The following is a 25,756-nucleotide window of genomic DNA, read 5'->3' as shown; positions in this document are numbered from 1 at the left end:
CACCTCTTCTCATTTGTAGAAGGGAGTGTCAGCCTGAAAATAGTGGCCAAGTGTTTTGACGCAAAAAGCAAGAATTTCAGGCCAACTGCAGCCAAGTGGGCTATTCTTAGATGTGCATAGGAGGCTGAGAGGTCTCTGTGTGGGTTGTTGGGAAATGGTTAGGGATTTGTGACTTTTAAGTGGCTCTTGAAAAATGTTTAGAGATGAACAAGCCCCTGCAGATCCCATTCATCACAGATGCTCGATTCCACCTGACATTCAGAGCCCTTCTTAAACAGCAGCTGGTTTCTGAGGTCTTCCCCAATCACTCAAGGATCAGTGTGGACCGATCCTTCTCCTGGTCCCTTTATTCAGTACTGGATTTGTACAGTCCATTTGGGCTGCTACAACAAAATACCACAGACTGGGTACCACAGCAATCTACTCTCACAGTTCTGGAGGCCGAGGACTCCAAGATAAGATGCCAGCAAGGTCGAGTACTGGTGAAGGTTCCTGGTTCCTAGCTGGCATCTCCTCCCTGAGTCCTCACGTGGAAGGGGGCTAGGGAGCTCTCTGGAGCCTCTTTTATAAGACATTAATTCCATTCATGAGGGCTCCACCTCACGACTTAAACACCTCCTAAAGTCCCACCTTTTAATACCATCATCTTTGGGGGTTAGGATTTCAACATAGGAGTTTGGAGGGGACACAAACAGACAGACCATGGCAGATAACATCCTCGGTAGCACTTGGATGATACCTTTGGAGAGTCATATTGACATGGTCTTCATCCTGCTTGAGTTTTCAGAGGTGTTTGATGTGGTTGCTAACTAGCTGTGTAACTCTGGGCCACTGGCGTTTTGTGGACCTCAGTTCCTGTGACTCTAAAATGAGTACGGGCCATCTGGAACACATAGATGTAAGAAGAGGCCTGGGATAAATCAGCAAGGAGTGGAGAGCACCACGGGACTCCAGAGACTGCCGGTGTGCCCGACTTCTTTTATACAATCTCTTGTATCCATGCAGACTTTTATTTCCTCCTTTCCTTCTGCCTAGACTGGACAGGGTCCTTTTGCTGTTTCTTAGTAGATTCTGCAAGTCCCACTTCCTCCCTCATATTCACAAGAACTGCTGGAACCCTCAGTCAATGCCTACTCTCATGGACAGTGCCAGCACCTGATATGTGGGCCACCCTTTTGGAACCTGCTTCTCTATTCCCCTGTAATGCCGCTTGTGTTCTGGTTTATAAAACAGAAACAGAGGGTGGAGAGCTAAGGACTTGGGCACTCTCCAGACAACTCAGGGCAAAAGCATCGTGATTGAAAGCGAAGATTTCTGGCTTACACTACTCAAATAATTGCCCAACTGCATACAATGTACCAGCAGAAGTATTTTGTCTTACAGACTTCAAGACATGGCTATGAGATCATCATAAAGTCCTTCAAAACACTATTTGCCGAACAGAGGCAGCAAGCGGAGCTGATCAGGAGTGGGGAGAAGAGCTGCTACTCTGTTTTGGGAGCTCCTGTGTTCACAGAGAACACGTTCTCTGAGACACCGTCGTGGACCTGATGTCCTCACGCCTTTGACATCTGAGCAGGAGCTGCTGGAGCCCTACCACATTTGAAGGGCCGCTTGAAAAGGCCTCATGATTTGGCCATGCTGTGCCTCCTTCCACAACAGCTACCTGCAGTCTGCCTGAGGCTCTTGCAAGGCATAAAGGCTATCAGGCCCCACAAGGTGGGTTTTTTTTTTTTTTTAACATCTTTATTGGAGTATAATTGCTTTACAATGGCGTGTTAGTTTCTGCTTTATAACAAAGTGAATCAGCTATACATATACATATATCCCCATATCTCCTCCCTCTTGCGTCTCCTTCCCACCCTCCCTACCCCACCCCTCTAGGTGGTCACAAAGCACCGAGCTGATCTCCCTGTGCTATGCGGCTGCTTCCCACTAGCAATCTATTTTACGTTTGGTAGTGTATATATATGTCCATGCCACTCTCTCACTTTGTCACAGCTTACCCTTCCCCCTCCCCATATCCCCCAAGGTGTTTTATCAGTACCTCTTTGGGTCAGTCCCTAGCAGACTAAGCAGAGAGCAGAGATAAGCAAACAAGCAGCTGAATATTGGTGCCTCAACCAAGCTGCTCAGCATTCTACTCTGGAAACAGCGTCTCTTTGGACAGGCTGGGCAGAGTGGTGGCTGCACTCTTTCTTTGTGCAGGGAAGGAGAAGTGTCATTGAGTAATTCCAAACTAACATGATTACCGTAACTATGCAGATTAATTCATATTGTTAATTCCCTGATGTGTGTTTACAGTAGCCCAAGGACAGGAGATAAGCCTTGTAAGGGTGACCCATCACATGCAAAATTCCCATTTCCTCATCACTTCCTTTGAAATTTATCTGAAGTCAAAGGGAATGGGCTGCCCAAAGAGTAGTGTCCTGCGATATGGTTTGTGCAAGAAGAAACTCAGGAGAAAATCTGAATCTACACTGGGATGCTATGGGTTGAATTGTGTTCCCCCGCCGCCCCGCAAATTCATGTGAAGTCCTAACCCCCAGAACTTCAGACTATGACCTTATTTGGTAACAGGGTCATTGCAGATGTAACTAGTTAAGTTGAGGTCATACTGGAGTAGGGTGGGTCACAAATTTTCAAATACAGTTGAAGAACTTCTGGAACACTAATTTATAACACAGATTTACTAATTATGAATTATATTTATTATTAATTTGACAGATTCCCTGAGGACCTCTACCGAGTTAAATTCTTATCTGTGTATATTCTGTTTCTTTTATAACACTTTTCAGACCGTGTGATGACATATCTTTGTATGTCTGTCTCTCCATTAAGCTATAAGATCTTTGAAGACTGAAATCTTCTTCTATTCCACTTAGTATCCCCGCCACCTAGCAGGACACGCAGAGTCGTTGGTAACCAAGTGTTGGTTGAGTGAGATTCCAACTGTTGAACATTTTCAAAATTTCTATCATTCACACTTTTGTTTGACTAAAGATGCCATTATTAATCTGGTTCTACTCCCAAGAGTAATCTTGATATAAGTTGAACCCTGGTAAACTGAGACTAAGCAGAAGCAGAAAGGTTAATAAGAAAAATTTTACTTCCTCCAATGCTATTATTTGAGATTTGTTAAAAATAGGAGTGGGCTTCCCTGGTGGCACAGTGGTTGAGAGTCCGCCTGCCGATGTAGGGGACATGGGTTCGTGCCCCGGTCCGGGAAGATCCCACATGCCGTGGAGCGGCTGGGCCCGTGAGCCATGGCCGCTGAGCCTGCGCGTCCGGAGCCTGTGCTCCGCAACGGGAGAGGCCACAACAGTGAGAGACCCGCGTACCGCAAAAAGAAAAAAAGGAGCATATACTTTGTTTGCCCAGATGTGGATTGTACAAGACATGTGAAGTGTAAAAATACCCAAATTTTTTTTTATTGAAGTATAGTTGGTTTACAATGTTTCAGGTATACAGCAAAGTAATTCAGTTTTATATATATATATATATATATATATATACACACACACATATATATTCTTTTCCATTACAGGTTATTACAAGATACTGAATATAGTTCCCTGTGCTATACAGTAGGTCCTTGTTGTTTATCTATTTATATACAGTAATGTGTAAAAATACCTAGATATTTTGAGGGAACTTGGAGTTGTGAGGTGCACCAATATCTTTCTTCTAATGCTACAGAAATCCCATAGATTCATGAATTAAGTTATCTAGCAAATGACTCTACTCTGCCATCTCCTATGGGACCTTGGACAAATCCCTCCCCACCTTTGGACCTAGTATCTTCATTTGTAAGCGTAAGAGAAAAGGTGGTCAGATTGTATGGTTTTTAATTTCTACTTCATGTCTCAAGTTCTCTGAGTCCCATGAAATGTACTGAGAAATTGTGCTCATTCATACTTAGGCAGACCTGGGTGTGAATCTCAGTTCTGCCTTCCAATGACCTTGAGTAACTCATTTTGGGTCTGTGAGCCTCAGTATCCTCAGCTGTAAAAGGGGGTCATGGGTAACCTTTTTATATGTAAAGTATGTATGTATAAATAAATGTAAATGTTTATGTATAAATAAACATGTAAAGTATAAAAAACATGTAAACTATCTGCTCAAAAAAAAAAAGGTAACCGTGACCAATGAGCCAGTCACTAATGGAGAAATACAAAAGGAAAATATAGGACATTGGATCAACTTTCTAGAAATTTCTAGTGTCAGTCTGGGGACACTATTGTCTATAATGATCTTTGTAAATATCCCCCAGTCTCTGCTCAAGTCACTGTTATCTAATCTTGACCAACCATGAACATTTTTCATTAGCAAGAAATTTTCCCAAGTCTTTTGAGATACAGCCAGCATACCTGTCCTAACGCTGAATTTCCCGGTTTTAATACCTACAGGAAAGTGGTTTCTCTTTTCATTTAGCTTATATTCACTGCCCTGTAATTTGAATCTTCCTCTTCATTCCTAGACTCTGTTCTTTCTTCTCAAACAAGAGGGTCTGCTTTGGTTTTGAACCAAGCCCTTCATCTTCCTGAATTTCTCAACTAAATCGTTTCTAATGCTTCCCTTTTTGCAACATAAATAGTCTTTGCTCACTCATTGTCCCACCCTGCCTCACCTCTGGCTCCAATTAGAGCAATATTTATTTTTCCTTTTTAAGAATCTCTCTAGGGCTTCCCTGGTGGCGCAGTGGTTGAGAGTCCGCCTGCCAATGCAGGGGACACGAGTTTGTGCCCCGGTCCGGGAAGATCCCACATGCCGCGGAGCGGCTGGGCCTGTGAGCCATGGCCGCTGAGCCTGCGCGTCCGGAGCCTGTGCTCCGCAGCGGGAGAGGCCACGGCAGTGAGAGGCCCGCGTACCGCCAAAAAAAAAAAAAAAAAAAAAAAAAAAGAATCTCTGTAGCTCCTACTCCTCGGAAATGAGGCAACCCAGCTCATGTTAAAAGCCTTTATTATGGTCACAGAAAATCTGCTCTGACAAGATCCACCTCGACAAGATTGTGTTCCTGGAGATCCTTCCCTCATTTTATCTGTCATCTCACTTTCTAGGTCACATCATTTCCTGGCATCTAAAGTGTTGTCTGTTTATATATATTGTTAAAGAAATGGAGGAGTGGCAAGTGGAGTGAGTGCCTTGTGGGGCTGCAATGTAGAAAAGGCTCTTCTAACTTCCATGCAGGGCACCTGCCATTTTCTGGAGAAGGAAGAGGAACAAACGCACACACATAACTATTCCTCCAAAGAACCTGTTGACTTTGATGGGGATTTTAGTTCTTCAAGGCAGCCAATGGCAGCCCAAAGCCTAGACATGGACTCCAGTCAAACCCTCAGAGACGTGAGTATGAATGTTTGCTGTATTCTTCCAGAAACACAGAGAGCACGGGGGCGGGGTGGTGGTGGAGGGGAGGAGGGCTTGGGGCCATGAGAGCCCCAGGATAGGATGACACTGCAGGTCCATCCTCTTAGGAAATCGCCAGTCACACAGTAGGTCGGCTTGCATCAGGCTGGCCCAGTACCATCATCCTGATGTCTTGCTCCTCAGACCAGTCCGTCACCTGCCTTATAATAGTACAGGCAGATCTGAGATATTGCGGGTTTGGCTCCAGACCACTGTAATCAAGCAAATATCACAATAAAGCAAGTTCCGTGAATTTCTTGGTTTCCCAGTGCAGATAAAAGTTGTGTTTCTGTTACACTGTGGTCTATAAGGTTGCAATAGCGTTGTGTCTAAAAAAAAAAAAAAATGTACATACCTTAATTTTAAAATACTTTATTGCTAAAAGTCCTAACCATCATCTGACAATGCAGGTTGCCACAAACCTTCAATTTGTAAAAAATTCCAATACGTGCAGAACACAATGAAGTGCCATAAAACACGGTCTGCCTCTAATGCTATCTATTTATTGGGTGTTTACTAGCTACCAGCACTGTGCCAAGCATGTGACAAGCACAGTCATGTGTACGGTTTCACAGCCGCCCTAAGAGGGAGGTTCTGTTACGACCATTCCCATTTACAGTGAGGAAACTGAGACCCAGTGAAATGACTTGCCTCAAGGTGCAGAGGAAAGAGCAGCGTCAGGATGTGAACTTGGGCAGTGAGGCTCAGAGTCCAGGCTCTTAGCTTGGCTTGGTTAGTGTTACGGGTTGAATTGAAATCCAACCCCCCAAAAAAACAGATATGTTGGAGCCCACCCTCAGGATCTCAGAATGAGTCTTTAACTGGAGATAGGGTCTTCTTTTTTTTTTTTTTTTTAATAAATTTATTTATTTATTTATTTTTGGCTGCCTTGGGTCTTTGTTGCTGCGTGCAGGCTTTCTCTAGTTACGGCGAGTAGGGGCTACTCTTCACTGCAGTACGCAGGCTTCTCATGGTGGTGGCTTCTCTTGTTGCAGAGCACGGGCTCTAGGCGTGCGGGCTTCAGTAGTTGTGGCTCACGGGCCCTAGAGTGCAGGCTCAGCAGTTGTGGCCACGGGCTTAGTTGCTCTGCGGCATGTGGGATCTTCCTGGACAAGGGCTCAAACCTGTGTCCCATGCATTGGCAGGCGGTTTCTTAACCACTGCGCCACTAGGGAAGCCCGGGAGATAGGGTCTTTACACAAGTAACCAAGTTAAAGTGAGGTCATTAAGGTGAACCCTAATCCAATATGATGGGTATCGTTATAAAAGGGGAAATTTGGACACAGAGACAGACATGCACAGAGGGAAGATTATATGAAGAGACACAGGGAGAAGATGGCCATCGATAAGCCAAGGAGAGAGGCCTGGAACAGATTCTTCCTCACAGCCCTCAGAAGGAACCAACCCTGTCAACACCTTGATTTCAGACTCTGGCCTCCAGAACTGTGAGACAGTACATTTCTGTTGTTGAAGCCTCCCAGTTTGTGGTATTTTGTCATGGTAGCACTAGCAAGATAATACAGTCAGTGACCCTCATTGTAAAGCAAAGACACTCCAAAATTCATTTAGCAAAAACTCTTTCTCTTTCAGTGTGATCATTTGACCCTGGCTGGGGTTCATTCAAATACATTTAAATCCTAGGACTGCAGGGAATAAACTAACAGGGGTTAAACTGTTCTTATGCAAGGATGAGTAACACGCACCCAGGTTCCGTGCATCAGCAGCAGGGCTCACATCGAAGACGGCTGAGGTCCCCCAGAACACACTCGCCAGCAGTCAGGTCACGGAGGTTTGCGTAAAAGAGAATATAGCTTCGTGTAATTTTAGAATCAGCACCTTGCGGGACACTCAAATCCTCCTCCTGCCCACTAGACTTGGGCCTGGGTCTTCAGGAGAGGGGACCATGGGTGAATAATGTAACAGTGATGTCCACATAGAATCTAAGTAGCACGCTGCTTACAGATACAGATATGTTGACTATCACTGGCTAGTGTTTCCATCTGTGTGTATGTTCTATCAGCTGTGGATTCAGGGCCAGATTCTTACATGAGCTAATGAGACTTAGCACCTTAACAAAGCGATAGCTGACATCCTCTGATTAAACAGTATTGGCCAGCCGGACACTTGTTCTTTCTCTACCTTTCCTTCTTTTTTCCTTTCCTTCCTTCCTATTTGTCTATCTATTCTGGGTGTATACTTTTCATATTTCCATTTTGGTCTGCATATATTCATGAGAAGGTGTATTAGTTTCAGAGGGCTGCTATAACAAATTACCATAAATTTGGTGGCTTAAAACAACGAAAATTCATTCTCTTGCAGTTCTGAAGGCCAGATATCCTAAATCAAGGTGTAGCATGGTTGGTTCCTTCTTGGCTCAGAGGGGGAATCTGTTCACTGCCTCTCTCCTAGCTTCAGGTGGTTGCCAGTAATTCCTGGCATTCCTTGGTTTGTGGCAACATAACTCCAACCTCTGCCTCCATTCTCACATGGTATTCTCCTTGTGTCCAAATTCCCCTCTTCTGGATTCAAGGCCCAACCTAATCTGGTATGACCTTGTTTTAACTTGATTATATCTGCAAAGACTCTACTTCCTAAAAATGTCGCATTCATGGGTTCCAGGTGGACATGAACTAACTTGGGGGGACACCATTCAACCCACTGCAGAAGGTGGCTACCACCAAGCATGAAGTCTGTGCCCTTTCTCCTCACCGTGAGCTCCCTCCAGAAGCCCTTTCGGATCAAAACCCGTGTCAAGGGCTAGACAGGCAGCAGGGCCAGCCGACTTTCAGACTATGTTGGTTCCACAACTCAGAATCAGCTTATAACTGGAGATGAAACTTCAGCTGGGCATTCAAGTCCCCAAACAATAATAAAGCATTGATTCTGCTTAAGAAGTAATTCTACCATGTTGTCACCCTAGGACATGACTAGACTTCCAGGGGGCGTTTGAACCCGCCCTAATGCATATGAGCCCCTTGGACGCTCTTGGAGACCAACTGCCCTCTGCTTGCTTGGGGTCTGGCTGCCAAGTCAGCTCACAGACCTGGATGTTATTTACTTTGCTCTCTTTAACAATACTGAATCGTGTGATGGGAATCTACAGGAGAAGGACCTGGTTTGTGGCATTTATTTTCAAGATGGATTGAGTCCAACAAATATCCAATATAGTCTGATTTCTTCTTTGTTCTTTCTTTTTTAAAAAATATGAATTTATAGTTACTAACAAGGAAAGGTGTCTGAAAGCTATTATGTTTAAAAAATAGTAGGTGACAAAAGAGTATGTATAACTTGATCCCAATTGTGTGGAAAATAAACATAGAGATACACTTATAAATAATAATAATAATGATAATAATAAACAAATATTAAACATTTTACTCTGTGCTCCCCTGTTATGAACATTTTACATATTTTAAGCCTCACAACAGCCCTGTGGAGGTCCTACTTTTATCCTTACTTTACCACTTTCAATAAAGTTGGCTAATCTGCTACATATTAAGTGTGACAATATTGATATTCACAAATCAAAGGGAAAGGAAAGAGTTTTGTTTAAATATTTTAAAATAGAAATTAAATCTTGTGAATCTATAGAAAATCATAAATATAAATTTTAAATAAGCTCTTATGTGATTTTGTTTTATTGTATTTTGGGGTTGGGGGGCATATTGGATTTTTCCCTAAGTATAAACTATTTTCTTCAGGAAGGTTCCCTGGTTTTTAAACTTATATTCCTGTCCTTTGATTCATTCAATTTTTGGCCATTCTTTCATTAAATTAAAAAAAAATCTCTTGTGGGGAGACGGGTTAAGAGCAACTCAGAGTTTTGTGGAGAACAGCCAACTTCTTCCTTTCCAAGATCTATCTGCTGTGTACTTCCTGCTTCTCTCACTGGGGGCAAATAAAAAACAGGAGATTTAAGAGACAAATTATCCCTGAGAAAGCCCCCTAGAACAGAGTAAAAATAATTGAAAAATGATAACAAGTGGCTGAAATGTTTGGAGCGATAAATGTGATTTATCATAGAGCACATAAGCACAGATGTGAAATTGTAATTGTTCCCTCAACATCTGTGTGACCTTCAGAGCACCCATAAAACTTCCACCACACACAAAAACCCGTGTATTTCTGGTTGGAGATGAACCCCGGTTTGTGTTCTACTTTCTCATATGCACCTTTTAATTTTTCTTGTTTTTGTATTTTAATCCATCTTGAGAGGCATTCCTTAAGAACTTAAGCAAAAGCTTGAAAACAAAAGCAGCTCTGAATCTATAAATTGTGAAGTCAAAGCTATACATTTTTGAGTCTTCTTGTGTGGAGATGTGAAAGATTGTTTTATGTTAAGATATTTTTTCTTCTCAACATATTTGCTTAAGAAAGAGGGGAGAAAAGAACATATGCTTACTGCTTCATTGTTATCAGCGAGTTAGTTTTAAGTTTCTGCCAGCGCAGTATTTCCCCTTCTTATAGCTGATTTTCTCACCATCCTGTGACAGAATATGAGACAAGCACTACCACTAAAGAGATAAAGTTTTCCAAGAAGAGCCTAGTGCTCTTTGGTATGGAAATGGAAGGTTTATGCCTCTTTGAGGTTTTTTTAAGTATAGCAGCCAAGAATTCAAGAGTTAAGGCTGATAAAACTGTATTCAGATTATCTCACCTGCCCAAGTGTGGGAGAAAACATGAGTCCAGAATAAATTGCTTTTCTCAAAATAGAAAGACTTCTCTGGTTTTAGTTGGCCTGGGAACAAAGCTGAAAGGTAGGTGGGGCTTCCTCCTCACGACATCTGCTTCTTGGATTGCTGGGAGCTCAGAAACTGGGAATCCCCCAAGCACCTGAATGGATGAAATGAGGACTTGGGCTCCCCCGAAGACCAGAGGGCAGGATGGGACACAGGCAGCCACAGGACCACTCCTGCATCCTTGAGGCTCACAGACTCAGGTAGCATCAAAAATCCTGATTCAGGACCTAGCAGGCACCTCATTTCGAACAGAGTAGGGCCCCGATCAATAGCTGTTGAATTACAACCTAATACATATATCTGTAGGTGTTTTAAAGACATATTTTCCACAAACAAAAATATTTTACAGGTAAAGCCAATACAAATCCCAACAAGTGTGCTAAGTGTGCATATGTAGTACTTTATAACCAAATAACGGCTGTTAACCCCATTACAATCCATCATGCATGCACGTACCTTGAAAGCCACATTACCAACACATAGCTGATCATGCTGTCCTGTCAGGCCACCAAACCCAATTGCTGCTAGAACTCTTTGGGTTGTTCATACCCAAATCAACATCTTTAAATTCCGTAACTGTGCTGGTGAACCAATTTCTCAGTTCCTTTTAACATGCATCTTCCAAATCCACCAACTTCCCAAATCAGGCCTATTAACCAGAAATCAATTCTGAAAATTGTTTGTTTAAATTTTTAAATTACCATTTAACTACCCACACCCTGGCATCATGGACCAAAAGCCCAAATGGAGAATAATAATTTTTTTAAGACAGCTCTGGGTAAGAATAACCTTGGAGAATGTATTTTGCACATGTTCCATTGGTGAATTTTTTGCTGTTCATTTTTTTTTTTTAATGGGAAGCCATCGTTTTAGGAGATAATATAGTAACCTCAGTTAATTCACATGCTGCTGTTCAATCGGAGTCTGAAAGCTGAAGGCCACGAGGTTGTGCTGTAATGGAAAAAAGCTTTTTAACTAAAAGCCGGGAGACCTGGGTTCTAATATCAGCTGAGCCGCTGCCTTGCTGTGAGACAATAGGCAAGTCGCTTAACCTGCCTGTGCCTCAATCCCTTCATCTCTGAAATGGGGATAATGGCCCTGTCCTCGCACACCTGGGGTTCTTAGAAAGATGAAAAGCAGTGACGGAAGTAGAAAGCTATCGTGAATTAGGAGCGTGTTATATTTTCCATGTGTTTGCCATTGTACGGTTTTATCTGTGCCGACTTTAGACACCAAGCACCTGGCTTTGCTTCAGGAACAAAGCTGAATATAAGTCTTATGAGCCTGGCCGTTGAGTCTGGCCAGCCTGGGGTTGAATACTGGCTTCACTACATAAGCTGACTAACCTTGGGCAACCACATAACCTCTGTCAGTAGCTGCATCTGTAAAATGGACATCATGAGATCTACCTCTTTGGGTTGTTGTGAAGCCTAAAGGAGTCATGGAGACTAAATATACATAATGAGTGCTTAACAACACCATCATCATACTTCTTGGGGCTAGATGTTTAAGGAGACATTCTTCTATGGAAATTATACTCAGTCATTACTATGTCCCAAGTCTATTCATCAGGTCCCTGATTGTGTTTAAGAAGCTCACCCTTGGGTAAGTTTGAAATAATTGGAAACCAAAACTTCAACTGTTTCCTGATCATGTGATCCAAAGAAATCAGGGAGTATTCAACTTGAAAATTGCTCCATTCCCTCCAAAAGCCAGAGGTGCCTTAGGAGAGAGAGAGAGGACAACAGGTAGAGGTGATTTAGCAGAGCATGCAGCAGACGCGAAGGGACTCAAGCTGCAGCACTGACCAAGTCTGTGCCGTTCAACTCAAAAATGAGATCAACTGGAGCCGCCCAAATAGTTGTTAACGACTCTGGTCTTAAAAACACAAATATTGAAATTTTGAAGGCAGAGGGATGAGAATTCTTTGAAATTGCCTTTAAAATCTGAATATAGTAAGTATATATTCAGATTTGTGATAAGGACATATATATACTTATTTTAATACCTATATACTTATAGTATATACTTATATATACTAAAGCATAGTATATGCATTATATACTAATAGTATATGTATATAATTTTTTTTTTTTTTTTTTTTGGCGGTACGCGGGCCTCTCACTGTTGCGGCCTCTCCCGTTGCGGAGCACAGGCTCCGGACGCGCAGGCTCAGCGGCCATGGCTCACGGGACCAGCGGCATGTGGGATCTTCCCGGACCGGGGCACGAACCCGTGTCCCCTGCATCGGCAGGCAGACTCTCAACCACTGCGCCACCAGGGAAGCCCTATACTTATTTTTGATAAGATATATATTCACGTTCAATAAACATCAAATATAGTTCAATGCTTCAACTGTCTCCTGCATGCAATTAATTCTCATTTCCATTTTTTTTTGATGTTTTTAATGCTTTATTTATTTATTTATTTTAACATCTTTTTTGGAGTATAATTGCTTTACAATGTTGTGTTAGTTTCTGCTGTATAACAAAGTGTTCAGCTATACATATACGTATATCCCCATATCCCCTCCCTCTTGCATCTCCCCCCGCTCCCTATCCCACCCCTCTAGGTGGTCCCAAAGCACAGAGCTTATCTCCCTGTGCTATGCAGCTGCTTCCCACTAGCTATCTATTTTACATTTGGTAGTGTATATATGTCAATGTTACTCTCTCAACAAGTTTCCATTTAAATCTCCAACCTTGTCTTCTCCATCAGGTTCCAGAGTGATAGTCCCCAATTCTCCGCTAGAAAACAGTTATCACAAATTCATATAGCAAATGTATATTGAGGGTCTACTGTGTGCCAAGCAAACACACAGGGAGCTTGCATGCTGGTGGGAGACACAGAAAGGTGAATGGGTAATTAAGGTGTGAGCAGAGCCACAAGGCACTTGGGAACAGCTGCATGGGCTACCCACCCTGCTTAGGGAAGCAGAGCAAAGCCCACTGGAAGAAGTGATGTCTAAGCTGACACAGGATGGGCAAGTCAACCAGGTGTGTGGAGGGGGCTTTAGAGGAACATTCAAACAGAAGGAGCAGCATGCATGGTGACCCTGGGGCAAGAGGAGTCACGCTGAAGTGACTGGAAAACCAGTTGTTAAGTGTGGGACACCATGATCAGATTCACACTGTAGAAAATCTCTCGGGAAAACTATGTGTATTTGAGAGAGGCAAGTTTGGAGGTAGGGAGACCAGTTAGGAGGCTTTGAGGTAATTCAGGCAAGAGATGATGGACGGTGGTGGTTGGAAATCGGAGAGTGGCAGTGGAGATGATGAGAAGCCAATGGATTTAGAGTTGTGAAAGAGTTAGAGGCAGCAGGAAGCTGAGACGGATTGGATGTGCTCTTAAGCAGTCTTAAGCAGGACGGAAGTAGAAATTCGAGAATCACCATAGAAATCATGGAAATAAATGAGACCACCCAGGGAGAGTGTAGAGTGTGATGAGAAGGGGTCAAGGATGGAATTCTGAAGCATGTCAAAGTTTAACTGATGGCAGGGGAAATGGAGCAAATGTACAACTGGAGAAGTAGGAAGAAACCAGAAGTGGGTAATTTTCTAGAAGCCAAGGCAAGAGAGTTCTGCAAGAAAAGAGTAACACTGCTGTCAAAAACCCAAGAGTAGGGGATGGGGGGATTTAGGGTGACAGCTAAAGGGTGTGAGGTTTCCTTTTGAGGTGATGAAAATGTTATAAAACTGATTATGGTGATTAATATCCAGAATATATAAAGAACTCCTACAACTCAACAACAGAAATACCTCAGACAACACAATTCAAATATGGGCAAAGGACTTGAACAGACATTTCTCCAAAGAGGATATACAAATGACCAATAAGCACACGAAAAGATATTTCATTCGCCATTAGGGAAATGCAAATCAAAACCACAATGAGATACAAGCTTCCACCTATTAGGATGACTACTATAAAAAAAAAGTGTTGGTGAGGATGTGGAGAAATTGAACCCTTTCGCACTGCTGAATAGAATATAAAATGGGGGCTTCCCTGGTAGTGCAGTGGTTGGGGGTCCGCCTGCCGATGCAGGGGACACGGGTTCATGCCCTGGTCCGGGAAGATCCCACATGCCGCAGAGCGGCTGGGCCCGTGAGCCATGGCCGCTGGGCCTGCGTGTCCAGAGCCTGTGCTCCCCGGCGGGAGAGGCCACAACAGTGAGAGGCCCGCGTACCGCAAAAAAAAAAAAAAAAAGAAGGTAAAATGGTACAGCTGCTATGGAAAACACTATGGCAATTCCTCAAAATATTAAAAATATAATTACCTATGATCCAGTAACTCCACTTCTCCATGTATACCCCAAAGAATTGAAAGCCAGGACTCAAAGAGATACCTGTACACCAGTGTTAATAGCAGCAAGGAGTCACAATAGTCAAAAGGTGGAAACAGGGCTTCCCTGGTGGCGCAGTGGTTGAGAGTCCGCCTGCCGATGCAGGGGACGCAGGTTCGTGCCCCGGTCCGGGAGGATCCCGCATGCCGCAGAGCGGCTGGGCCCGTGAGCCATGGCCGCTGAGCCTGCGTGTCCGGAGCCTGTGCTACGCAACGGGAGAGGCCACATCAGTGAGAGAGGCCCGTGTGCCGCAAAAAAAAAAAAAAAAAGGTGGAAACAACCCAAGAGTCCATAGATGGATAAATGGATGAACAAAATGTGATATATATATGCAATGGAATATTATTCAGCCTTAACAAGGAAGGCAATTCTGACAGATGCTACAACATATATGAAGCTTGAGGACATTATGCTGTGCAATAAGCCAATCACAAAAGGACAAATACTGTATGATTCCACTTACATGAGTCACCTAGAGTAGTCAGATTCATCGGAACAGAAAGTAGAATGGTAGCTGCCAGAGGTTGAGAAGAAGTAGGGAGCTATTTATTCATGGGTATAGAGTTTCAGTTTTGCAAGATGAAAAGAGTTCTGAAGATAGATGGTGATGATGGTTGCATAACAATGTGAATGTACTTAACATACTAAACTGTATACTTAAAAATGGCTAAGAAGAGACTTTCCTGGTGGCGCAGTGATTAAGAATCCTCCTGCCAGTGCAGGGAACACGGGTTCGGTCCCTGGTCTGGGAAGATCCCAAATGCCGTGGTGCAATGAAGCCCGTTGTACCACAACGACTGAGCCTGCGCTCTAGAGCCCGCGAGCCACAACTACTGAGCCCACGTGTCACAACTATTGAAGCCCGCATGCCTAGAGCCCGTGCTCTGCAACGAGAGAAGCCACCTCAGTGAGAAGCCCATGCACTGCAACGAAGAGCAGCCCCTGCTCGCCGCAACTAGAGAAAAGCCTGCGCGCAGCAATGAAGACCCAATGCAGCCAAAAAAAAAAAAAGGCTAAGATGGTAAATGTTATGTTTTGTGTATTTTACCACAATAAAAAAAATACATAGGTGATAACTGAAAAAAATTGATTGTGGTGATAGTTACACAACTCTGTGAATATACTAAAATGTGAATATACTAATTGTACATTTTTAAATGGGTGTATTATATGGTGTGTAGATTATATCTCAATAAATCTTAAAAAAAAAACCCAAGATTAGTCAAGTAAGAATAGAACTGATCAATGTTCTTTTGACAGTTACTAAGAGGTTGTTAGTGACGTTTGTAGCAGCAGTTTGAGTGGAGGGATGGAGGTGGAAGCCAGGTGATGAGTGAGGAGTGAGCTGGAAGTGAGAATGGAGAGTGAGATTACCTCACCATGAGTGTACAGCGCCAACCATTTTTTCAACAAGATTGGCTGGAGTGGGGAAGCAAGAAGCAGCAGTATCTGGAAAGGACAAGTGCCAATGCCTTCATTTTTCAAGAAGAGAGAGATTTGCTTTTAAGAAGAGAGATTTGAGCATTTAAAAGTCTATGGGTCAGAAAGAGAAAAACAAATACCGTATGCTAACACATATGTATGGAATCTAAGAAAAAAAAAAAGGTCATGAAGAACCTAGGGGTAAGACGGGAATAAAGACACAGACATACTAGAGAATGGACTTGAGGATATGGGGAGGGGGAAGGGTAAGCTGAGACAAAGCGAGAGAGTGGCATGGACATATATACACTACCAAATGTAAAATAGATAGCTAGTGGGAAGCAGCCGCATAGCACAGGGAGATCAGCTCGGTGCTTTGTGACCACCTAGAGGGGTGGGATAGGGAGGGTGGGAGGGAGGGAGACGCGAGAGGGAAGAGATATGGGGACATATGTATATGTATAACTGATTCACTTTGTTATAAAGCAGAAACTAACACACCATTGTAAACCAATTATACTCCAATAAAGATGTTAAAAAAAAAAAGTCTCTATGGGAAGGATCCAATGGAGAGGCGAAGGTTGGCATTATAGGAGAGGGGATCACTGATCATTCCAGGTTCCAAAGGAGGTGGGTAGAGCTCAGTGCATAGAGCAGGAGGAGGAAAGGAGGAGAGAGCAGATTCAGAGGCAAGTCAGTTTGCTGCTAGGATAGCAAGAAGCTGACAGGATTCTGAATTGATGATGTCAGTGATTCTTGGCAAAGTCGGAAGCTGAGAATGAGGAGGAAGATGGCGGGACAGGAGGAAATCTGAGGAAGGTGGAGAAGGCTTGAAATATCTCCTGCAGAGAATGAGAGAGAGCCGGGTGGGGAAGGCCTTGCTAGGATTCACAAGTATGAATCTGTGGTGCTTTCACTATGTGAGGCCTCTTGCAAACCAGCGTGGGAAATTGAATTCTCCGACCTCTCTCCTCAAATGCCTTCCTCTCCATACTTGCCTATTTCCTTTTCTCCACCCCCCACCCAAAGAGGTTCTCCTCTGAGGAACATCCCTCATCTTGCTCTGGGCTGGACTGTGTCTGCTGCCACCACCTTATTTGAACTCCTTGCCTGAACTCCCACGCTGAAACCAGACGAATCCTGCAGAAATGCAGCTCCAATCATATCTCTTCACAGTTGGCTTCCAAATGATGTATGTTGCCCCCAGCCCAGCCTTGCAAGTTCTCTACAACAGGCCACCTTTACAGCCTTGCCGCCTCATTCTCCCTCAGCATATCCTAACCTATATCACGCGGAGTACTTCCTGTTCCCCAGATATGCTTGCGTTTCCCTGCCTTGGAATCTCCACTCAACGTTGTTTGCTCTCTCTAGACTGGAATGCTCTCCCCACTCACTCACCTCTGCATAGTGAAGTCTTATCTACCATTCAAGACCAATCTCTTGTCAAAACGTGTATGATTCCTTGAACCAGTTCTATCCCAGAACTGGATATAGCCTTCCCTTTCCATGGTTCTTTGTTAATATTTTTATTTCCCCTCCACAAGTCCTTTAATGAATTAATTGGGAGCAGAGACACTGCCTTGTACAGAGTAGGTACTCAACAAGGATTTGTTATATTGAGTTACAATACATTAATGACTTTGAATTTAGGAAGGGAAGCCATGTCTAATAGAACTTCAAGAAGACTATTCTTTAACCAATATGGCAATAACTGATGAGCTTATGAACTCTATTCCCTCAAAAGAGTGGCTTTTTTTATGCATATGCTACATTTTTGTGGCAAGTTGTACAGAACATAAAGTTTATCATTTTAACCATTTGTTAGTGTACAACTCAATGCCATTAAATATATTCACTATGCCATGTACCTATCACCACTATCTCTACCCAAACTGTTTTCATCAAACCCATCTCCCTGTACAAACCCATCTCCATGGGTACAATCCCTGTAGCCCCTGAACTATAACTTCCCCTTCCCCCTCCCTCCAGCTCCTGGAACTTTTCTACTTTCTGTCTCTATGAGTTTGCCTGTTCTAGATACCTCATACAAGTGGATTCATACAATATATGTCCTTTTGTATCTAGCCTATTTCACTAAGCATAATGTTTACAAGGACCATCTATGTTGTAGTGTACATCAAAATTTCATTTCTTTTTGTGGCTGAAGAGTATTCCATTGTGTGTATATGCCACATTTTGTATACTCATTCATCTGTTAATATTTTCCACCTTTTGGCTATTAAGAATTATGGTGCTATTGGGACTTCCCTGGTGGCACAGTGGTTGGGAATCCGCCTGCCAATGCAGGGGACATGGGTTCAATCCCTAGTCCTGGAGGACTCCACATGCCACAGAGCGACTAAGCCCGTGTGCCATAACTACTGAGCCTGTGTTCTAGAGCCCGTGAGCCACAACTGCTGAGCCCACGTGCCACAATTACTGGGGCCCACGCACCTAGAGCTCCACAACAAGAGAAGCCACTGCAATGAGAAACCCGTGCACCGCAATGAAGAGTAGCCCCCGCTCGCCTCAACTAAAGAAAGCCCACGCGCAGCAGTGAAGACCCAATGCAGAAAAAAAAAAAAGAATGATGGTGCTATTGGGACTTCCCTGGTGGTGCAGTGGTTAAGAATCCGCCTACCAATGCAGAGGACATGGGTTCAATCCCTGGTCCGGGAAGATCCCACATGCCACGGAGCAACTAAGTCCGTGCGCCACAACTACTGAGCCTGCGCTCTAGAGCCCGCGAGCTGCAACTACTGAGCCTGCGTGCCACAGCTACTGAAGCCCACACACCTAGAGCCCATGCTCTGCAACAGGAGAAGCCACGGCAATGAGAAGCCCATGCACCGCAACGAAGAGTAGCCCCCGCTCACCACAACTAGAGAAAGCCCTCGCACAGCAACAAAGACCCAACGCAGCCAAAAATAAATAAATAAACTTATATATATATATAAAAGAATGACAGTGCTAGTAACATTGTTGTGCAAGTATCTCTTCAAGTCCCAGCTTTTAATTATTTTGGATATATACCTAGGAGTGGAACATAGGTATGTTCCACTGGGCCATATGGTAGTTCTATGTTTAACTTTTTGAGGATCCGCCAACCTGCTTTCCACAGAGGCTGCACCATTTTACAGTTCTCACCAGCAAGGCACAAGGGTTCCAATTTATCCACATCCTCACTAACACAGTGCTACTCTCAGGAACAAGTGCTGTATTTATCTAAATTTTAAACACTAACACTCCTCCAGAAAGAGGTCAGTTTCAAAAAAAATCACTACAAAAGGAAACGGAAAAGAGGACGAGAACAGAAAGGTAGGACACTTTATGCTGGATTTCTTTTCAGCACATTGATCCTATGTTAGTCAGTGGAAGTGAATTAGTAAGGAAATTGGCCCGTGACTACAACTTTTATTTCCAGAAACTCAGTGTTTTCCTTATCCTGTTAAATATAAGGTAAGCAGTTCTTTAAAAGTATTGTTTTGGGGCTCCCCTGGTGGCGCAGTGGTTGAGAGTCCGCCTGCCAATGCAGAGGATGTGGGTTCGTGCCCCGGTCTGGGAAGATCCCACATGCCGCGGAGCGGTTGGGCCCATGAGCCATGGCCGCTGAGCCTGCGCGTCCGGAGCCTGTGCTCCGCAACGGGAGAGGCCACAACAGTGAGAGGCCCACATACCGCAAAAAAAAAAAAAAAAAAAAAAAATTGTTTTGAAGGGAGGTCAAATTACTGGCATGCGTGGGGTGCTTTCATGTCTCTAACCCAGGTACTAAGAGGTTTTCAAAACAACATGGCTTTCATAAAATAAGTTGGATGCAGGTGCAAAGGCATGTGAGGGTCAGACTGTCGAGGGATCCTGATTCCTCATGGCTCCATCATCCCAGTGCTGTCCCTTAGCTCCCCCTTTGCCTGCTTGCTTTCTCCTTTTTCCACCCCTCTATTTTCCTATTCATCATGTTATGAAGGGATGCTTGCCAAGGGTCAATTCCGCCCAGTATGGTTCTAGTGGAGATACGAATCACCATCAGCAGCAACTACAAGACGTGGATCAAAATTATATAGGACGCTTTTCTCAAAGGGAGTTACAGAAATAGAATATGTCACAACCATCCCAAAGATTGAGACTTGATCAACACTTGAACAGAATGAAGCCACAGCTCCTGGGGCTGTGTCTTTGGTCAAAGGTAGCCATTATCCTGGGACGATTAACTCCAGTGTCTTCACTGAAAACAGGGTCTTCTCCATGTGTCAAACGGAAAAGTGAAATTCTTCCATTTCCAAGGGAAGCAGTTACTCAGAATACTTTTACCCAACAAAATGATTTTCTTCCTCACCTCCTGGGCCTGGAGGCTGCACTGGCTGCCTCATGGAAGAGGCAGTTCAGTGGGGAGAAAGCTCTCATCTGTACTCTTGGTGCTTTCACATTTGGTGCTTTGTCTCTCAGGGACTTTTCATGGAAGCAAGTTCATTGTGATTTCAATGTATATGGATTTATTGTTTTCCTCTGCTGAGGAAATTTATCACAAAGGGTCTCCACAAAAATATAATGCTGGTTGTGCCTGCGCTTTTCACAAAGCTATATACCTTCTTACCGATGAGAAGTTGAAAACAATGGTTAAAAGTAATTATTCCAGGAAGGAGCAACTGCATAATAAACAGAGCCTTAGTAAACATGTACCAAAGTATATCAGCTTGATTCCTGCCTTCACTCCCTTTGTCTCCGTCGCTAGCCTGGTGGCACATGCTGTATATCACCCATGTCCTTGTCAGTTTACTAACATCGCCCTCTGCCTGAGACACCAACATTCCTTTTGATTTGGCACCGTATGCTTTCCACAGCCAGTGGGATTTCTGAGTCAGCCTGATTTCTACTCCTGAACTTGCTGTTAAGCAACTGTATGACCTTGGGTAAATTGCTTAGTATCTCTGGGCCTTTATTCAACAGATCCTTATTGAGCACCTACCTTGGACTAACACCATGATAGCAAGCTAAGAGAAGGCCCCTCTTCTAAGAAGCTTCAAATTTACTAAGAGAAAAATAAAGGAAGGGAAGGAAAGAGGGAGAAAGATAAGCAGGAAAGAAAAAGGCGTCTGGTGTAAGTTAAGCTTTGAAAGGAAGACAGGATTTAGTTTTTTTTATCTTTTTGTATTACTACCACCAAAAGGAAGGGACCAAGTAAACTCTGCTGTCCCAGGTCCCAGGCCAGCTTCTGCTTCCCATCTCTGAGGACTTTCTTCCTCATCTTCCCAGAAGCATTTGGGCACTGGAGTCAACTATAACTGGAAAATGAGGCACAGGGAATGGCTGGTGATACTCAAAGAACTCAGGAGGTAAGCTAAGAAAATACATACACATCAAATCCATGATGTATTTTTATGAGTACTGCATTATTTTTATGAGTTTTCTTTTAGTATTATTTTTTATTTTTTAAATTCCTTATTTTGTTTTTATTACAAGAACAATTCATGTTCATTAGAGAAAGAGAAGAAAAAGGGAGAAATGGGAAAGCACTCATGAGCTCATGCACCCAGACAACCACCATCAACACCTATTTTTGGTGTAGATCATTCCTGTTGTTCTAAACCACATGTAATTGTTTCAATTTACAAAATTGGAATCATACTATTCGAATTGTTCTGACACCTGTTTTTTCTTCCTATGTAGAAATACAAAATTTATATTTTAGACACATTAATGAAAAACAGTTCTTATGTGTCGACTTTTCTAAATTAGTATATTTTAATTACTCTCAATGACCAATTTTGTAAAGCAAACAAGAGTCTCTTTCAATGTATGACACATTTTGCTCCCACCGTGTTAGAAATGAAGAAAGGAAATTTAATATGGAAAGGCTATAGTGTATGCATTTGTTTTTAATGTCAAAGTTCCAAGAATCAGGAATCTTATTACATTTATTCTCATTCAGTTTGGGGTCAGGAGGAAAAACGATTTATGAACTAAGTAGATGTTTAATGATTGCAAAAACTGTATCTGTTTGCTTCTTAAGACTGATCTTTTCTACATGCCATAAAAGAGTTCCATCACACTGATAAATTGTTTCCAACCTTTTGGATTAAGGATATAAAGAAATTTGTTCTCATCAGGGCATGAGCTTTCACTGAGTAAAAATACACAGCTCAGATTTTCAAATAATGGCTAAAATTCTTTGTTTTATGAATGACAAGAAGCACACCTGGTATAAAACTTTTCTCCAAATGACATGAAAGTTCACTGGCTCACCTGCTCCTCATTTGTGACGATCAAGAAACATTGTTCAGCCTTGAAAGAGATCTGACTGAGGAGCATGTCAGCTCTCTGTTCTCTTGCATTTATTTTGGAAGGGATAAGAGAGAAACTTTTGAGACTTTCTAGAAGAGTTTGAGTTCAGTTCCGCCATTGTACTTTGGCTTCTCTTTGGAGGAGGGTGACTGAAAACAGCCTCAATCTGATGCCCTCTTAGGGGTGCCATGATCCTCTTTTACTTCTGTGCCTTTGGGTAAAGGAGTTCATTTTCACATGCCTGACATTACTGTCTCTTTGGAAGAAAAATGCAACACTTTTTTTGCAGGCAGATCTTGCCCAGTCTCAAACCTGGTGGTAGACTTTGTAACCAGCATAGAGATGTTGGTGATAAGAAAGGATCCAATTCAGAATGTCATTCACACACATTGTAGCTGAAGACAGCTCCAAGTTGGCCTTGTCTGTGTTGGGTCAACTGTATTTTCTGTGTCTTTAGTTTTATAGAAGTTATAAACCCCTCTGGGTTGGTTTCTCCTTCCCTCTATTATTTAAGTTAGATTTAATTTCTCCTTCCATCTTCTTTTTACAACTACTATTTCCCTTGAATATTCAACGTTGTACCTCCTCTTCACTGCGTTTTATGCCTCCATCTAAGGAAAACAGGGACCACGAGAGGCTGTGTTCTGAAAGGACTCAGACCAGCATAGTAGAAACAAGACATCACTTAATACTTGATGTTGGAAAGCTGTTATCCCTGGGGACTCTCCCATGCCCTTCCCAATGGAACAAGTACAGATGCCTCTGGCCAGGGCTCCTGGCCCATGGATTCTGGTCTAGAAGTCAAAGCAGCACAAGAGGTTATACAGATAGCCCAAATTAAGCAAAACAGTCCTTGTTTTTGATAGACATATGTGGAAAGCTTGGATTTGTGCCTCATCCCAGGAAGCTGGCACTCACCTGACCAAGGATTTCTTGCTTGCCTCATCAAGCCTGGTCCTAGGATTACTCACCAACCTGTCTTCTCCTGTTCCTCAGCATTTTAGGAACATGTACCATGGAGTTTCCATCATTAAATATTTCTTTTATAGGTCAAATGCTAAACATGATGCATATGCCACTCTACAGACTTTTTTAGTATTGTTCGGTAGAGGAAGAAATTTCACGGCTTAATTAGAACCTTGAAGTGTGAACAGTCAAGATTTCATTAAGCATGCTTCATACAGATGCAGCTTCTATTACCTACGATGGTATACAGTAGTCTGTAATTAAACAATAAATATTACTTTTACTCCCTTCCTTTTGCCAGGGCTTATGATATTCATCTATTCAACAAATATGTATTGAGCCTCTACTATGCACTATGTTTAGCACTGAGAATAAGCACTGAAAAGACAGATAGAGCCTTGCTATCCTAGATGGATATGGGCTATTGACCATGAAAGCTGGTTATTACATGTAAGAAAAAAGAAAAGGTAAATTTTGGAAAAGAAACCCTTCACTGTCTTTCGATTTAAAAACTAGCCTTTGGAGACCATGCCCAGAGAGTCTGAGGGTCCAGTGGCCAACCATTCCATACAAAAGACTCTAACCTCACTCATCATTTTGAAATATTCCTTTCTATTCTGATCAGTTGAAGTCCAGGCTTTAAAGAGCTTTTGGTTTTTTATTTTTCTGGCTGTTTCATCCTGTCTTTTAAACCATGACAGAAAAGGATTAATAGCCAAGAGAACAGAGGGCCTGACAACTCAATTCTGTCACCCAAGAGTACTTATTAAGCTGCCACCTGTACATAGCCCTGTGCTAGATGCTCTTGCTAATAACATGTGTGTGTCTCTTCTCCCTACAGGACCTTAGCACACACCAAACTTAACATGAAACTGCAGCTCCAAGGCCCATGGTGAGTGTGGGATCAGGGCCTTGGATGAGACTTCAAGTGTGTGAAAAACAGAGGCAGATACGAGTCTAAGGTTAATTATATCGGGGGGAGCTTGCACTCTTAAAGACATGGTGGAGAGGGGCTGGCTGGTGACCACATGGAGGTTAATGGCACTATTATATATCGAAAGATTCTATATTGTGTCAATAAAGAGACAGACTTCTTTTTAACAATGACATAATCTACTATAACCGCTCCTCTGGTGTACTGAGACAGGGCAGTGAAAATGAGGTTTGTTATTAGAAGACACACACATGCACACATCCACACACCTGTGTACACCCCAAGGACTCTGCCAAGGAGACTCACTCCACTGTCTTTGGGTTCTCAAATGACCATGGCATCAGTTAAAATTAGGAGAACTTAATTATTCTTTTGGTTGTTGGGTGAAACCCATTTGAAGATACCAAAATGCTGAAGCTTAGCATGGAGAGAGTTTAGAATTCTCTTAGGGTGGGATTTTTTTTTTCTTTTTTTTGCGGTACGTGGGCCTCTCACTGTTGTGGCCTCTCCCGTTGCGGAGCACAGGCTCCGGATGCGCAGGCTCAGCGGCCATGGCTCACGGGCCCAGCCGCTCCGTGGCATGTGGGATCTTCCCGGACCGGGGCACGAACCCGTGTCCCCTGCATCGGCAGGCTGACTCTCAACCACTGCGCCACCAGGGAAGCCCTCTTACCGTGGGATTTTAAGGCAATGTAATAATTTCTGTATCGGACCTGGGGAAGGCTTGGCACAAGAGGTAAATGGGGCAGATTTGAAAACTGTGTCCTCCTTGCCACGTCCTGGGTGTGGAGTGTGTGCTCTGTGATGACTTGCTAAGTGAAGACTTCAAAGCTAGGAAAGGTGGGCAAGGTGGTGCTCCATCACCCCACAGGCAGGATGAAAATGGAACCAGGAAACTATTGTTTTCAGCCTCAGTTTTATTTTCTCTAAAATGGAGTTATTGCCCTAATTTTGAGGACAACATGGGACAATAACTGTGAAAATAATTTTAATTATTGAAAGGATTATAGATGTAAAAAAATCATTTTTATTAACAGGTTAGATATCTATTTAAATGTTTCAACTTACTAAGGGTGAGAGTAGAATGCTTTAAAAGGAGGTGTTTGCAGTCTGGAGATATATATCTATATCTATATCTATATATCTAAAATGCAAGTGCCTCTTAGCTCTCCCAGATCATTTAAATGGGGTTTAAGGGCGACAAAGGCGGGAAAGCTCTTAGGGTCATCATCCATGCCCAGGGGTTTCCTGGGATGCAGGACTTTCAGTGCTAAAATGGGGACAGACCCCGGAAAACCAGGATGAGCTGTCCACCCTAGTCCTATTCAACCCTCTTCATTCCATGACTTCTAATTTCAGTCCTCTCATATCTAACAGAGAGTTAATAAACCTATGAAAATAAATGCCATATCCTTTAAGTAAACAGCAACAAAGCTGTCCCTGCAGTTCTTGGTGGAATTTTAGGGGTGCCGTGGGAGCAGAGGGGAAAATAGTCCATTTCGTTCTGGTGGTTCTCCCAGCCTCCCGTTATCCGTCTTTAAAAAGAGCTGTGGGTTAAACAATGCACACTCAGCACTGCCCACTTGAAACCAGTCACTGCACGACTGCCGGGCTTCTCCCACCACAAATACACAAGCATAACGTTCCCAGGATGTCAGCAGAAAA

This window comes from Monodon monoceros, unplaced genomic scaffold, assembly GCF_005190385.1.
Source record: "Monodon monoceros isolate NGI ecotype Baffin Bay Population unplaced genomic scaffold, NGI_Narwhal_1 Super_Scaffold_19, whole genome shotgun sequence".
NCBI lineage: Eukaryota > Metazoa > Chordata > Mammalia > Artiodactyla > Monodontidae > Monodon > Monodon monoceros.
The sequence above is the reverse complement of the archived record's forward strand: the minus strand, read 5'-3'. Positions refer to the sequence as shown.